The sequence below is a fragment of the Athene cunicularia genome, assembly GCF_003259725.1.
Source record: "Athene cunicularia isolate RWA chromosome 2 unlocalized genomic scaffold, athCun1 chr2_part1, whole genome shotgun sequence".
Classification (NCBI taxonomy): Eukaryota; Metazoa; Chordata; class Aves; order Strigiformes; family Strigidae; genus Athene; species Athene cunicularia.
The window spans coordinates 141105045-141121298 of NW_020799095.1; the positions used below are offsets into that span (position 1 = coordinate 141105045).

Consider the following 16254-nt stretch of genomic DNA (forward strand, 5'->3'; position numbering starts at 1 on the left):
CTTTTGCTAGGTTATCCTTTTGATGAGGAGCTTTCCTGTGGCTGGTTGTAAAATGTACCTACTGGGAAGAGATGCACTGGAGCAGGGCTTCCACTATGAAGACCATGCAGTAAGATCAGAGAACCATTTTGTCCTCTGCTCTTTGCCTGTTTCTCAGCATGTTGGCCTGGGGATTTGACAAAAGCCCAAAGTCTTTTTCATTTTCCTTTATTCTTCCTGTAAGTCTTAGTCCAGAAACTAAGTGCCTGCTCTCTGATGCCCACATGGAGGCATTGTCACAGGCATTGTGACTCAAAAGCTGGAAGCTTTATACCCAATGCTGACAGGACCTGTGAAAAAATTCCAGCTACTGGCTCCTTTTTCCTTCAGAATAAACTTTCACTCTTATCTTTGTGAAGACTACCTTACATAATTTTTAACTAAAACTTCGGTGTTAAATTAACAAGATGTTATCTTAGGTGACATCCAGGTTATGTTTCAGAAGCAAAGACTGCGTAAGACCTGATGGAGAGCTTGTTTCTGCCTGTTGTCATATGAAAGTCTGATTTTTCCTGACATCATACTCCTCGGTACCGTAGAGGTCCTGTCCACATGTAAGAGGTGGACAGAAGAGCTGACAAGGGACTGCTTCTCTTGACTCTCACACAGCCATAGTCATTAGGTGAAACTTTCACTGCTGAACCCTACACTGGACAGAAACATGCTCCTTTGATATTCACGGTGTTGCTGTTTTCTCCGCTTGATGTACATAGTTTAAAGTTTTTTTGTGATTGATCTCCATACTCATGTTGTTGGCTGAATTTGTGTGCAGCTTCTGTAAAACCTGAGCTCTTCCAGACCATCTCAGAAACTCTCTGCTCATGGTGTGTAGCTTTAGGAGTTTCTGAAACTATTAGGGAATATTTGTGTTACAGCCTAGACAGACCTTACACCTTAAAAAATTGAGGTTTTCAAAACTGATCGGTGTTTGGCAGATGCTGCTGCTGCAGCTAGTGGGAGTTTCATGAGCTCCTGCTCTCGGTGAGAGCATGGTTCATGCCAGGCTCTGAAATACCATGCCTGGACTAAGAAAAAGCTCCATTACTAACTCCGTATCTGAAGCTTTTGGCAAAATTGGGTTTATTCCGTGGAACAGGTCAGGTTTCCTAAACAGTGAGGCTGGGAGACCTGTCCCCATAGGGTGTTGGAGCCTTCAAAATGTTGGGTGGGTGATGTAGGGTGCACTAAAGCCATCACTGAAAATGCTCCAGATGCTGCCCAATGAAGCCTCATATCCCTCATGTAACAGGGCCTAACTGCTCTGTCAAGAGAGTGCTTTAGCTTCATCAATAGAGATATTCCTGCCTTCCAACAGCACGGGTCAAAATTAGGTCTATTGTTCCCATTTGCACAAGCCTGACAAACAGAAACTGGTCCTAAATTAAATACAGTAAATCGCAGCTCAGACATGAGAGCGGAACCAGAGCGTGCCAGAGTGGTTGGCAGCTACCGCTGGCTTTCTTCACAGCGTTGTCTCCCTGTGGGGTTTTCCCAAGATCAGTATTGCCTCAGCCCAGAGCTTTTGGTTTTTTTCTCAGAAGCATACTTTTTTTCCCCACTACCACCTTCTCTACCATAAACTTTTTTTAGTTATCTCATGACCTCCATTTTAAGCCCAAATCCTACAAGATGTAGGCACCAACGTTTGTGGCTCATGGTGGGAGCGAGGTAGGTAGACACCCCAAAAGATGCATGCCCTGGCTCTCAATGGCTGTGACCACCACTCTGTGGAGATGTGCCAAAGGAAAACCATGTCTGGGAGTTGCACACCAGGGAGAAAGAGGGAAAAAAAAAAAAGAAAAAGTCTGAAGGAAGTCAACCCTTGCTTCTTCTGTATGTATCGTACTGGGCATCTTGATGTCTCCAACCCCTTTTGCACCACTGCAGGACCTGAGATCACTCAGTTGCTGGTGGCCCAGTGCGTTCCTCGATGTCTAGAACTGGTAAAAATTAACAGCACTGGGATTTCCCTCCCTTTCTGTCCAAGTTCTCATTTTCCTTGTGGTTTAGGGTTTCATCCATTAAGCTAGATATAATGTGTGTTACTGGTGTTGGGCTCCAAGGCTCCATCCTGAAATCAGTGTAGGATTGACCAGTAGGTTTTGCAGAATTCAGGTCACACTAAAGCATTTCAGGGAGTGAGTCCAAAGCACAGAGGACTTGCCATTTCCCCCCAAACCAGTGAGGCATGTTAAGAGACCCAAGCTGTAGTGCAATGGAGGACTTAAGAACAGCAATTAAAATTTTCCAGTGAGTTAGGAGGAGCAGGGGGCTGATTGAGGGAAGGTCACAAGGATGGGGAGGACTTCTGCCTTCGGTGTTGCTGCAAGCCCATGACCTTTTACTGGGCTCGACCGCATTGCTTTCTGCATTGCAGATGCCAGACAGAGCTCACTGCTTTGGGGAAAAAAGCAGACCTAGAAGTAGCATTCATAAAAGGTATGAAGTAACGGGTTAGCTCAGGTTTTGGTAAGCACTGCTGCAGTATGGGTGAGGAGGACGGCACAGAAAATCTGCCTTGTGCTGCTGCATGCAGCTCCAGCCTGAGTGGGTGCTTGCACTTCTTGCACACACACCTCAGTAAGGAAAAATATGCTGAACATAATCCTTATCATAGAGCCCCTGCTCTGTGCTGGGAACTGGGGATATGTGTAGGCAGGTGAGTATTTGAAGGTTGTTTTTTGGTTTTGGGGTGTTATTTTTTAATCTCTGGTCCATGGTGCAGCCTTTATGTAGGTACAGGGGTTGTAGCAGAGCCAGGGAGCTGCTCTGCAGAGCACAGGCTTGTGCAATTTTTTCCGTTGTCTTGCAGTTTGTATAATTATTTTCTAAAGTCATGCAAAAAAAAAAAAAAAGTATTTAATGAGAGTATTTACAGGCAGAGAAAGACCTGACGTCATCTTACCTTTAGCACTACCTGTCCTGTGCCACAAAGTAGCTGCCCCCAACACACGTGCACTCATCTTTCAGCCAGTGTGAGGATCTGCCCGAGTTGTATAGTAGGGAGAGATCAGCAGAGTCGAGGCTGAGCTGTATGTCCCTGTTAGAAATCTGTAGGGAGTTATTAGCTGGGTGTTACATACAGCAAGAATCTGGTACACTACCACAGCATAAGGCTGCGATAGGGATAGGCTTCAGGGTACGGTTAATACAAAATGCAGAGCTACTGCCTGTGCAGGTGGACACAGTGTTAGTTGACGGTTCAAATAGTTGTTCACAGTGCCTTCAAAAATAATACACTGCTTTTATAATTTTTGCAGGGGTACTCCTCAGCTGCACTGCCCTGATGTTGAAGGGGAAATGCTGTCTGAAAATAGAAGAAACCTCTATTTTCCTGCCTGGGGTGAGATAGCGTGTTGTGACTCCCAAGTCTCAAACTGCGCTTGCAGAGGCACAGCAAGAAATACTCTCGTGGAGCATCATCACGGGATCGTTTATAGTGCCAAAGTTCTACTACTGCATTAAAAAAGAAAAGAAAGAAAGAAAGAAAAGGGTCCTTGTACATAGGTTTCTCCTTAGCTTCTCTCCCACCCACTTTCCTGCCCGGCCTCTTCCTCTACTGGAACAGATTTGTACAATGTGGAAATTTTGTTAACTTTTTGATAGGTGCAAGTTATTCTTGCATACAGTGCCATTGCAAAATTTGGGGATTGGTTTTGGGGAGGGAAACGTCTTTTGTGGGGGAGGTAGATTTTTTTTCTGAAGCATTTTAAGACAGATCTGCAGTCTTTTGGAGTCGTCTTGGTGCGGATCAACATCTGAGCCCAGATCCCCACCCTGGTTTACATTTCAGCCCACTTAAATGCATTACAGGATCCGGGAGGGTTGTTCTGGAGTGGTTGGGGTTTGGTTTCTTTCTTGTTGTTTTGACTTTTTTGTTCTATTTTATGGCCACCTGCTACTGGTTGAAGTATTTAAATCTCTGCTTTTCTGTGCTCCTACAAGACAAGTCTTCTCCAGCTCCTGTACTTTGCTTTTCACAAGCCAGTCCCAGCTGTGGGTCTCTGAAGATTTGGCTAGAATGCCTTTTTTGTTTGGTTTCTTTTTTTAGCACTTTTTGTTTAAACATGCAGTACAACCCCCAGAGGGGTTGGAGTGAGGAAATTAAGATGCTTCATAATCCAAACTTGTGTTTCTTGGGCTGGTACAAGGATGGACACCAAAACCAACAGTCTGCCCTCCAGCTTTAGATGTTGTAGCGCACAACAGAAGTTTCTGATTAACCCTTGCCACTAAATTTTTAGATCAATCCTAGGTTCCCAGGTGCACTTTTTTTCAAATACTGCTAATTTGGATTTGTGTGGGGGTGACTGTCCGTGCACGTGTGAGGAGGAGGAAGGAGAGCAGGAGCGTGGGTGAGCAGGTGTAAGAGCCGTCCAGTGCATTTCTCTGACAAGCTGGGTTTGAAAAATTTACCCACCTTTCAGTATGCTGCACAGAGGATGCTAGGGAGTTTGAATAAATCCAACTTTTCTAACTTGTTGCTCATTTGTTGTAACTCAATAAAACAAAGGCTAAACATTTTAGTAACTTTTTTCTTGTCTTTTTTTTTTTTTTTAATTTGATTTCATTTAAAACCCAAACTTGACCCCCACCAGCTCTCCCTGATGCACAAGAGCTCAGTGTCTTCCTAGCCCTGATTGGGGTTTTAACTGGTTTTGCAGTAATCGGCTTAGCAAACACTAACCAGATTAAAGTGAATTTGGTAAACTATTGATATTTATTTTCCTACTGTTAGCTCTTCCCTGTGTGTGGGGGGCAGATATCTGGGAAACAGGGCTTTAGGGGCAACCTTTATTTTGTTTGCAGTCACAACCTGAATGAATGAGACTGTCCCCATAAATCATCTGTACGGAGTTATTTTTATTAATCATCAGCACAACATTTAAGTGTTGAGGGAGTTTTGCAATGGGTGGGGGCAAGGGCTCAGCAACTTTCAATAAAACTGTCTAGCTCATTTCTGAGGAGGAGTGACTGGATGGGGCAGTGCTTGCTCTGTTTTCATGTCACGGGCCAATGCCAAGAGGTGGAGAAGCAGCCTTTGCTCCTGCCTGACAATATGCACATGTCCCATCACATGCAACACTGTACATCATACTCCTGCATGCGTGGAGGTGGATGCCACGCAATCACGTTCATACCCCCGTGTGGGTTGTCACATCGATGGATGCAACTGCTAGGTGGCCAAAAAGAAAATGCCTCGGAGGACAGTCCTCCAGGACTCCAGAGTTGTAACTGAAACTAATTGCCACTTCTGTCTGTTTTGCTTACATGAAAGGATGCTAATATTTTAATTGCCCTGGTGCACAGTTTTTAACAACCATTTGGCAGCTTAATATTCCAGTTTGTATCTCCCCTGTCTGATGTGTGTGTACGTCTGTGTGTCTGGAGCACTGACCTACTTTGCTTAACCAGCAGCACACCCAGGGAGCTCAGCAGGAGGTTTAGGAAGAACAAGACCCACCTGGGTTTTCTGTATTTGTACAGCCCCAGACACAGTGGCGTTGGGGGCAAGGACTGGGGCGATTTAAGCTCTTTGCAATTGAAATAAAACAATAGCAGCAGCCCTGGAGTCTGTCATCACACAGATAATAAAGCCGAAGCTCTTCCACGGCAAACAAACAGGCTTGCAAAAGACTAGCACAGCCTTGGCCGGCATCGGCAGAAGGGCAGCACTGGGTAGGTCTGTGCAGGCAGGTTGTGGTGCGATATCAAACCTTCAGGCGCCAGGTTTCATCAGGGAAAGCTGATCCGGTGGCCCCTTTTCTTTAGCTTAAAGCAACACAGGTCCCCCCAGGGATTGCTTCAGTGTGGCTGCCAGAACGGGTTCACAAACTGGGCATTGCAAGCAGGCTTTGTTTTTAATTAATACCGACGCAGTGGCTGCATTTCTAGGAGAGAGCAAGTGGTGAGGCACAATCAGGACATTGTGCGTGGCGGCCATTAAGGATGGCCTTGGCTGTGGGGTTTCATTGCACATGGATGAAAATAGGCTGCTGACGCTGAGATTCCTCTCGCTCAGCCTTGCCTCCCTGGCACAGGAGCCCAGCATTTGCACCACGGTGCGTGGCTGAGAGCGGGGCCCACAAAACCCCGCAGCGAGGGGCTGCCATGGGCCAGCCTTTCTCTGGCAGAGCTCCCAGCAACAGCAGTCCCTGATGCTCAGTTTTGACTGACATCTTGCACAAGGTGTTTCAACCTAAGTTTGTGTCATGTGTGTGGCCACTGCCACAGACACAAACCCAGCACCATCTCTTGAAATGTTCTAACCAGAAGAAATCGGGTTAACACAAAACCACAGAAAAACTACAAAAAAAAAAAAAAAGTAGTTTTGCATTTGTGCAACCTTTTTTTTTTTTTTAAAATGTGTCTTGTAGAAAGCTCCATCACTTGGAAGCCAGGAACAACTTGAATTAGGTGGCCTCTACTGTCTTAATTTTTCTTGCATGCTGACAGGAAGATGGGTTTCTGTTACACACACACACTTCTCCTGCCTGGTCCATAAAATGCTGGAAAGGGTGCTGCTCAGTAAATGAGCTGCTATTAGCTCCTTATTGCTGTCAGGGGACTCCAAGTGCGTAACACAGATAGACAATTTAGGACAGGTCAGACAGAAACCTTCTTAAATGTGGCTGTGGTGAAAGACCACTCGGACAGCAGAAAATAACAGCATCACAGAATGGTTTTGGTCAGAAGGAACTTTCAAAGATCATCTCATCCAATGCCACTGCCATGGGCAGAGACATCTTTCTTTAGATCAGGTTGCTCAAAGCCCCATCCAACCTGACTGGGAAGTTTTGGGGTAGAAACTTCAGTGTATATGAGCCTCTCTGCAGCTGAAACGATTCATTTTTCACACCCCCCACCCCCCATTTCTTTAAACAAACAAAGCAACCCTTCACTTTTCAACCACATTGCTGCAGTGGCACCATTTCTAACCTCAAATCTCTGATGTTGACCTTTAGGAATTTCAGTTAATGCAACATTTTGAAAGTCAGCTTGTGAGTGATGCAGGGAGTCTGCAGCTGCAGGGTGAAGCCCAGCAGTGGCAGGGATCACTCTCAGAAGAAGGGGTGTCTCAGCACCATGTGGACCATCACAGGCTGGAGGGGGAAGTGCTGGGTTATGCAAGAAATCTTTGTGATCATAACCATAATGATAATTATGTGGTGATAACTTAAAATCTAGATAAATAAACAAAACAGAAACCAAGCTAAGTAATAATTATGCATTATATTAATCTTTAGCAGAAATCTAATCACTGAAACTCCCTATCTTCTTGTAGCCCTCAGATATTGTTAGGTAGCAAAAAGACACATCCTGAAATCTTACTAGCTTACAGAAAGGGGAAAAAATACAAAGGCATATAAGGCAATATTTTAGGAAGTGCATTTGACATCCTGATAGCAGGAAAGAGCACACCAGTGATGGAAAGGAACTTTTTTAATCATCTCCTGAGGAAAAAGAGAGACCTGAGACCATTTGGATCAGCAAAAGTGAGGACTTCTATACTAATTTGATCAGTAACTAAGGGAAAGTGGTTATGACTCTTGAGCATAATTCCACAAATATTCATAGTACAGGAGGAAAAGTGAATGTATCAAGAGCAAGAGAATGTGAGATACATGGCAAAGGAATGAAAAAGCATAAAAAAAACAAGGCAGGGTTTCTTGGGTGTTATGCAGTTGAACCATATCCCAATCAGATTACTGCAAGCTCTAGCGAGGATGGAGGTAAGAGCTGAGTGACCGGGTAATTGTCAGACCTAATCACACAGCACACATCTAGAGTGCAGTAAGCAAAAGCAGGGTTTTTCCATTGTTCTATTTCAATCAGACCTGATGCTCCAAAATGATAGTTCTAATTGTATTACAATTCTTATAATTTTAGTGTACTGTGAGAACCACACAGCCAGCGAACTGGCTCAGGCACAGTTAAGTGGGACATCTATGAAGCTTCTTTGGTACACAAACTCATCCTCTCCTTTGTCTTTTTATTTCTTAAAAGTCTAGATCATCCCAGTGCAATATATCATCTAAAGTTTAGCGTGCAGCAATTTTAATCTAAAAAAATCACTGGTTTTGCAACACATCTATGAGATAGTTAAAGGAATAATACCATTAACCTGAGTTTATGGAAAGAGAAACTGAGACACATACATAGCTATTCACAAGACCACAGAATAAATGTGCTAAAGGCGATAGCTGGAGTTCAGCTTGGCCTTGTCTTGACTTCCAGCAAAGAAGCTTCATTTTATATTTGTATCAAATCATTGCCATTTCATCTGTTTCTTATTCTTTCACCCAAAGCCTTTCCCTTTCCAAGAGGCAGACACAAGGGCAGAAATAAGTGAGCCAGGACTGGGGCTCCTCAGGGACCCACATCCTGCATGATCTCACCAGGACATCCCTCTTCCCCCCACCAGTTCTCCAGGAGAAGCTTTCATCCTGCCTTAATTCCCTCCACTTTTAAGTCTCTCCCTAAACACCTTCCCTGATTCCCATTTCCAGAGACCCTTGTTTTGGGGGGGTGCCACAGAAGGTGCCGAGTGCTCTACCCACCCTGGCTGGCATTTATGGCCACTGCTGCAGCTGCTCTTTTATTACCACAGAGGGGGAATTGGTCCTCCTTTTAAAGCAGGAGCTCATGGAATGCCCCAGGGTGCTTTATAACACATTAGCATGCATGTGTGATTAAATCCCTCTCCGTATTAAGAGCATCGCTATCTCCTCAGCTTGAGAGCAACAGAGCCATTCAGCCTCCTTGGCCTCTCCAAAACTGCTCACTTGAAGTCACTAATACCAAAAGGCACTTTACCACATTGGTGGCATTTAACATACCTCTGTACCTAAATGTTCCAGTCACATATTTGGGGTTTTTGTCATCCTCTAACCCCAGAAGCCCCTCTCATCTCAGTGCTGGGGCATTCAGCCAATGCTGGTGAAAGACCATGAGGTTCTCCAGCAAGGTAGAAATACTTGACTTTGCCTCCTGCCTCGATGTGCTCCCAACACACAGCAGTGTCATATCTTATCACCTACCTGACTGATAAACCTCTTCATAAAGGGATCTTCCCCAGCACCTATTCATTGTTGCCAGGGTTTCACACAAATGCAGGCTTATTTGGCTGCTCTCTGACGGTCTGTTGCCTATAAGTTGCTCCAGGTCCTCCCAAGGCACTTTGGAACATTGACCTTCACTCAGGTTGGCCATAGCATCAATCAAAGCTGGCTCTGAAAAGCCAGGGCAGCTCCCCGCAACCAGGAATTTAAATCCACAGTAAATGTGATCAACTGATGTTGTTACTATTACTTGTGACACATTTGGAGATAGAGGCACTGCTCATGCTAAGAATGAGGGACACATCTGGAGCAGCTATGACAAATAGGATGCCAGTGGTTTTGGCATCATTAGCCCCATTATACAGAGGGAGAGCAGAAGTACCCCAGACAGAGAAGCAGTTCCAAACCTTTTCTCCAGCCCTAATTCAGCTCCCACCAGGTTTCAATCACAGCTAGGCAAACAGCAAACAGAGATCACCTGGGTCAGGGCAGGGGGCTGGGGTTTGACCTGCTTTCCACGATACCAACAGAGCCCAGGAGCACAAGCCAAGCCCTATCCCTCTGTCTGAAGGGCAGCACGCTCTAAGGCTCCCTATTAGGGATTTAAACAAAAGGAATTTTAATCTTTTTTTTCCTCTCTAATGCCAGTGTTTGAATGTGGGGGGATGGAAATTTTAAGCATGAAGCCACATGCTGAAGGTCATGGAAAGGCAAGGCAGACATTGTCTTCAGTAATACTAAAAGGAAGACCAGCCCTGCTGTGTCAGAGCAAAAAAATGAATACTTCTTTTGATTGGAAAGAAAGTTTCTCCATGCCTGGTTGCGGTGTAGCATTGCACAACAGAGACTGCTGCGGCTGGAAGCAAGAAGAATTAATTACTTTGCTTTTTGAAGCATGGGCTGCTCTGCTCTGCTGTGCCAGCTTCAAGAACGATAAGCGCTTATCCAAAGAGCACAGTTTTGTCCTCCGGCACATGAGTTTTGCCCATCTAAATCACAGGAGGCCGCTGAGTTTTTTTGTTTTCTTCATATTTGGCCTACGCTTGAACCTGGGCAGTGCCACTCTCTTTTCAGACTCACAGACACCAATTTTATGCTGTCCGAGGCAAGGACACTGGACCAAACATCAGTGTTGGCCATGAAGTGCCGCGGTGTAATTGCGTTGCCATCCCAGAGTGCTGGCTACCACTGTCACAGCACATTGCAGCCCTGCGGCACAGACAAGGTTTTGCCAAATGCAAATTTATCTCCAAACCACCTCCTCTTGGGGGATTTTGCTTTCAAGGGCATTTCAGCATCTAAACAAAGATGAAGTACACCTCTCTGAGCGAGCAGGCGGTGGGGAGGTGGCACTGAAGGATGTCTTCAGCAGCAAGTCGTGCTGCGGAACAGGCTTACTGATGATGTGTTTGGCCTTCCAGAGGGTTGTATTGTTTTCTTGAGTCTCTTACACCCCCTTATTTGTTTAAAAGGATTTTTTTTTTTTCCCATGAAGTCAAACAGGTTGCTAGAGCCTTCCCCCTGTGCTCACAAATAACTTCCAGGTGGCCCTTGGCAGGAGAGAAAAGGTTTCACTCAGTAAAAGCACCACCCACCAATTCAGGATAGCTGCAGATGCTGCCACACTGACCTTCAACAAGCAAAAGCACATAGTGTTTAAATTTCCACCATAGTGTTGATGCCCCTTCTGAAAAAGAGCAATTCCCACCTCTCCCAGAGCCACTGTACATGGCCATCTGAAGCCTCATCCTGCCAGAGTCGTAACTCCTAGCTCTCCTCCTAATCCTGACTTTTTAGCAAAACCTGCTGATTTACCTGAACAGTTGCAAAAGAACTGAAGGACACAGACATGGGGCAGTTTTGACATGAACAGCTCCTGCTGGCCTGCTGTTAACAGACTGTTCCAGCAATATTCAGCGAGCCTCATCTCAGTTCTCTGATGGTAGAGCCAAAACTGATGTCTTCTCAGCATCCTGTACACTGAAGCTAATTCCATCTTCACAACATCAGTAACTTTTCTTTTTTTTAAATGTAACAAGCATGAGACTAAATACAAGAGTTACTCAGAGGTTATCAGGCTTTTACCATCCATTTCTTGATGCAGGCTAGAACTGCCCTACTTCCCATGGCTTGCATAACTGATTTTAATTCACTGCTCCTGAATCACAGCCACCAGCACCTAAGCAAGCCAAGAAACAAAACTCTTGGACAAGAAAGATCTGCACTACTTTGGAATTATGTTCTTCTTCAATTATCATGTGCAGACAGCAATTTCTTAATTGACAGTTATGCTTGTTCAACACTAGATCAATGCTTCAAATATGACCCAGACTACCAGCTTCTTAAAGCCATCACTGTTGAGGCTGCAAGACAGATGTACAAGTGTGGAGAAAAAAAAAAAATTATGCCCATATCCTATCTGTTGCAGCTGCTATTCAGACAGAGGACTTGCAGAGCCAGGGCACCAATATCCTTCTTTCTTCCGACCTTCTCCTTTCCCACCCGTGTTCACCAGCTCTTTACTGGGGTTGCAGTACCAGTCAGTGGCTGTTTTCTGGCAAAAAGCTGAAGCCTTACACACTGGCATACTCAGAAACGAATGCAAATCCACAGAACTACCCTCCTTTGGGCAATGTATAGTTTACAATTGCTCTCTGCCCAGCAGGAACATCTAAAAGTAAGCTTACCTTTTAGCATTTACTTTAACACAGCTTGCAATCTTAAAATATTCCTCTGAAAGGGGAAAAGATTAAAGCTTTACAGGCAGGTGATTTGGCCCACAGATTAAGTTACACCTTGGGTCAAAAAAACAGCAGAAATACAGTGAGATATGTATCCAGCATGAGTGATCTTGGCAGCGACAACAACACTGAGTTAAAGATCACCAAATATAAAGGAGATGGCATGTGCTGTCCTGCTCCTCGCTCTGGCTGGAGGGAGACGCACAGCCCTGCCCTGCTGCTCCAGCCCCTGCAGCTGGGCTCTTCCAGGGCAGGGTACTCCTCCTGACCTCCTCCACTGCCCAGCCCCTCACATTCCACCAAAGCCCCTCCAGAGAATGAGCAGGAACAAGCCCATATTCTCCATGCATTAAAAAACAAATCAACCCATACAAGTAGGATTGAACTACCTCTTGCCTTTCATCTATGGAGCCATCAAGACTAAACTATTCTTAGACACAGGGTCAGGGTGCTGCCTTCATGGTCACAGAGGTAGACACTTTGCTGCTTGCTACTCTTTTCCCTAGATTCCTCCAGCTTTCCGCCCCCTTCACTAACATGCCCACACATCTCTTTGGGTGTTTTTTTTCTCTGAACAATGCAGCCAAGGGTCATGATTAATCACAGAGTTTTCCATACTCCATTTCCCTGCTCATTGTCCCATGCCACTTGTTGAGAACCTTATCTTTATTAGCTGGCCTTATCACGACTCGATTACACATGAACAGAAACTCTCCTTACTCAGCAGGATTTCCTTAGGATTGCATTGCTTTCGGCTTCAGAAAGCAGCTCTGTGGAGTGAACCACTCCACTAGAGCCAGCCTAGGAAGTTATTGATCTCATTTAAGATGCACGAGGGAACACAAAAAGCTGTAGGATGACTTTGAGGAACTGGCAGGAGCAGATTTAGAGGACAAAGCATTTCTATAGGGGAGTGAACGCATTAGCTTATGTTGTTTGTATTGGCATTAAATTATACAGTAATTACTTGGTCCCGGTGAGCTGTGCTCTAATAGCAACTACAGAGCTATCTGAGATCCTTCAGCACAGGGACTGCATCCAGCTAAAACGTCCCCCTATCCACTTAGCTACCCAACCAAATAATACAGCTGTAGGGTCTATTGTTATCTGTCTGCTTTAAAGAAATTAGGCTGATACAGTTCTGAAGAGATTTACTAGACCTTCAAGTGCAATATCACCACACCACGTACACGTCTGATTGATAGAGGATTTTTCTCCTTCAATGATACTATCACGTTGCTCAGGAAGGTTAAATAGAATCAACTTTTATCACTGCCCTTTCTTTTTCTCCTTTCTTAAAAAATAAATTACACAGCATAATTCATTATTTGAAAAGCACAGTGATGGGTGCAAGAGAGAAGGAATATGCATTGTTAGAGATGAGAGAAGCTGTTTCTTAACAGGTGGCTGTATGAACCCCAAAAATCCATCTCTTGTGAAGGCAATGGTCTGTCCAAGGAGTCCACCCTGGTGAGATCTCCCAGTGCCAGACAGTCCAGGTGAGAAGCAAGCAGAGCTCACCTTTTGGTTAATGATAGCTTTCCCTCTGCTTGGGAAGAGTGGTATCTCTGCAGTGATATGCCATTGCTGTGGCCTTTCACACTCCCCTCTGCTCCCAAATCAGCCCATGTATGTCTTCATGGGGTAGCTCTGAGGAGCAGAAACGAGGATGTTTGGAGAATTCATTAGACAATTAGTATAGCTATAAAAAAAAATGGGTAAGACTGAAAGCACAAATGCTCTTCTTCTGAAATAGCAGCAGCAGGCTCCAAAAGCCAGTATGCCATTTGAGGACAATTACTCTGAGTTTAACTAGTTACATTCATCAGACCATCTGAGAACAAGTGGCTGCTATATGGAAAACAGAGATGGATGTAAGCAAGGGAGGAGGTATTAAACTGGTTATCACCTACGGGGGATGGAAAAAAAAAAAAAAAAAAAAAAAAAAAGAGATTGGTAATTTACTGCCTCTATGACAGCTAACAGAGGAGGCAAGAAAAGATTATAAATTGCTATAAAACCAATATTGCTACTGGGCACATGATTTTAAGTATCAAGACTCAACTTCTGAAAATGGTTTGGAGCTCTCTGTATATGATGGCTGTCAAGGCAGGCAACAGATAGAGTCCCTGTTACAGCCTGCTCAGGCTTTCTAAATTGATGAGGATTTACATTTTGACTGTGCATCTTATGATTCCTCTAAGTCTTCCCTGCCTCTGCAGAACACAGGCAGCAGGTGCAGGTACAATGCTGTAGAGCAAAGAATACCCCTCTCTTCTTCCTCCTGGGCTATTGTGAAACATTAAATTTGACCCTAATTCCTAGAGTGTGGTTTCAGATCAAAAAGAGGGAAGGGAGCTTTAAATGAAATAATACTACTCCAACTAAAATACACAGGAAAATTAAAAATTGGATTGTAACTACCACAGTGAGAGCAGCAGACATGCTAGGAAACTTTCACCAAGAATGCAGAAATTCTCCACCCAGAAGCTATAGGTTCTTCAACCTCTCAAGGTACTCCCTGCTCACAGACAGTAGGCTCACAGAAAGCTGTTGACAATAATCGAAGTTAGACCTTTTTCCAACATGCAAGTGCCGTCTCAGGCAAGAGTCAGAAATACCAATTTCTTTTAACTTGTTGCAGTAAAAAGCCACCACCACGCCACTTGTGGAAACAAAGGCTGCAGAAGTGATTTGCTCCAATCAAAACAGTAGGTTCCAATTTCAGCTTTTAAGGGTTGATTTGAGCTCTAAAAGCAAACAGAAAACCTATCATATCTTCTAACCTAACTGAAAAGTCATTTTAGAAATAAAAACCTGAAACATTTAATCCTCATCAGCATCATCCAAATGAAATATTCTCATGTTGCAAAACCTCCCCCTATACACACACACAATTTCTTTCTGATACTATTCCAGTGAAACTTCCACATGCTGCAAGCACACACAAGTCTGCTCTCCAGCTAGGAACCTTCTCTCTGCACACACCAAGGTTTTGCCCCTTTATTTGCAGATCAGGCGCTACCTTCCCCTCTACAGCCTACACAGCAGTTAACATCCCAAGAGGCTTCCCTGAAACTCCTCAAAAAAGGCTGTACCCAAGAGGTGGCCAAACCAGGCACTCCTCAAAACTATTCAGCAACGTTTTCATCCTTGTCTGTCCTACTCTCTTCTGGGTTGTGCAACCCTACTAGCTCAAAACAGCCAACTAAGAAAAGTCAAAGAAAGTTGACTGTCAGGTCACACCCAACAGTCTTCTCCTTCCTCTTGACTCAGTTCCCACAGATTATTTTTCTTGTGTTTAGGTGTGCTGGTCTCCCTGGGAAGCCCCTGCTCCTAGCTACATGCATCTTGGACTACTGAAGCCAAACCAGATATTGACATAGCTAGAGAGGAACTCATCTGTCCCTGTGAACAAGTGAAGACTGCGTTTAGGTTTGAAAACAGAACTGTAGAGTAGGGGAAAAAAAAAAAAAGTAAATATTGCTGTACTGCATCATCTAGAGCACTTCTAATTTCAGCAAAAGTATGAACTCTTGAAAAATTTTTGCTTTCCTGATCATAGATCCTGACCAGGATTTTCTAAGATAATCAGTCTCTGCAAGATTTTCTGCATTTACACAACACAAAGGCTGAAATAACAATAAAAGCTCTTTATGCCATCAGTTGTATAAAGCTTCAGGGTATTCAAACTTCTTGATGCTGCCCCAGAATATTTGCATACTTTTTCAACGTTAATTGGATTTTTACCTTAAATTACATATCTTGGGGAAGAAGGGCGAGACAGAACAGAGAACAGGACAAAACTAACTTTCCTACTCATCTAAACACTAAAAAACCCAAACTCTTTAGCATCTGGAATCTGAATCAGCTTTTAAGAAAATTAATCTGTACGTAAAAGCTCCTAAGTGAAAATACTGAAACATTAACATCAGTTACAGTTAACTCCTTAGCCTGAGCCCCTAAAACAAACAAGGCCAATACCCAAGGCACACACATTGCCATTTTGTTTTTGCAATTGCTTAAACTTGTAACAGCACTAAGCACAGGCAGTTGAGAGTCAGTAAACAACTCCTTAAAGAGACAGGTAAAGCAGTGTTACAGGCATGTGCTTCTAGCAAAAGGCTTCTCCGCTGAGTCCAGTTACAGGTACAAATACTAACCAGTGTATCATCTTGCCCCTCTACCCAGTGTGGGGTTAAGGATTCAGTAGATGAGGACAGAGACAGGTGTTGCAGCCTGAACAGAGTCTGCCAATTTCTGAGCCCATATTTGGGAAAAACATCACTCTGAAAAACATTATTTGATCAGAAAATGAATACAAGCCTTGATAATTGTTTTTCTTCCTATTCTGAAGTCCAGTTAAAAAACAACTTACTGGCATCTTTAGATACCTTCCTGAGTGATATTTT

The 16254-nt window shown here is 44.1% G+C and overlaps 1 protein-coding gene across 3 annotated transcripts in view; it reads left to right on the forward strand.

The window, feature by feature from the left end:
* The window catches only part of ZHX2 (zinc fingers and homeoboxes 2), a 69544-nt gene extending 64986 nt beyond the window's left edge, over window positions 1-4558 (forward strand). For all 3 annotated transcript variants that reach the window (XM_026842579.1, XM_026842578.1, XM_026842580.1), the window contains exon 3: window positions 3300-4558. The gene's annotated coding sequence lies outside the window, so the exon portion shown is untranslated. The remainder of the gene's footprint in view (window positions 1-3299) is intronic.
* Window positions 4559-16254: the final 11696 nt, after the last annotated feature.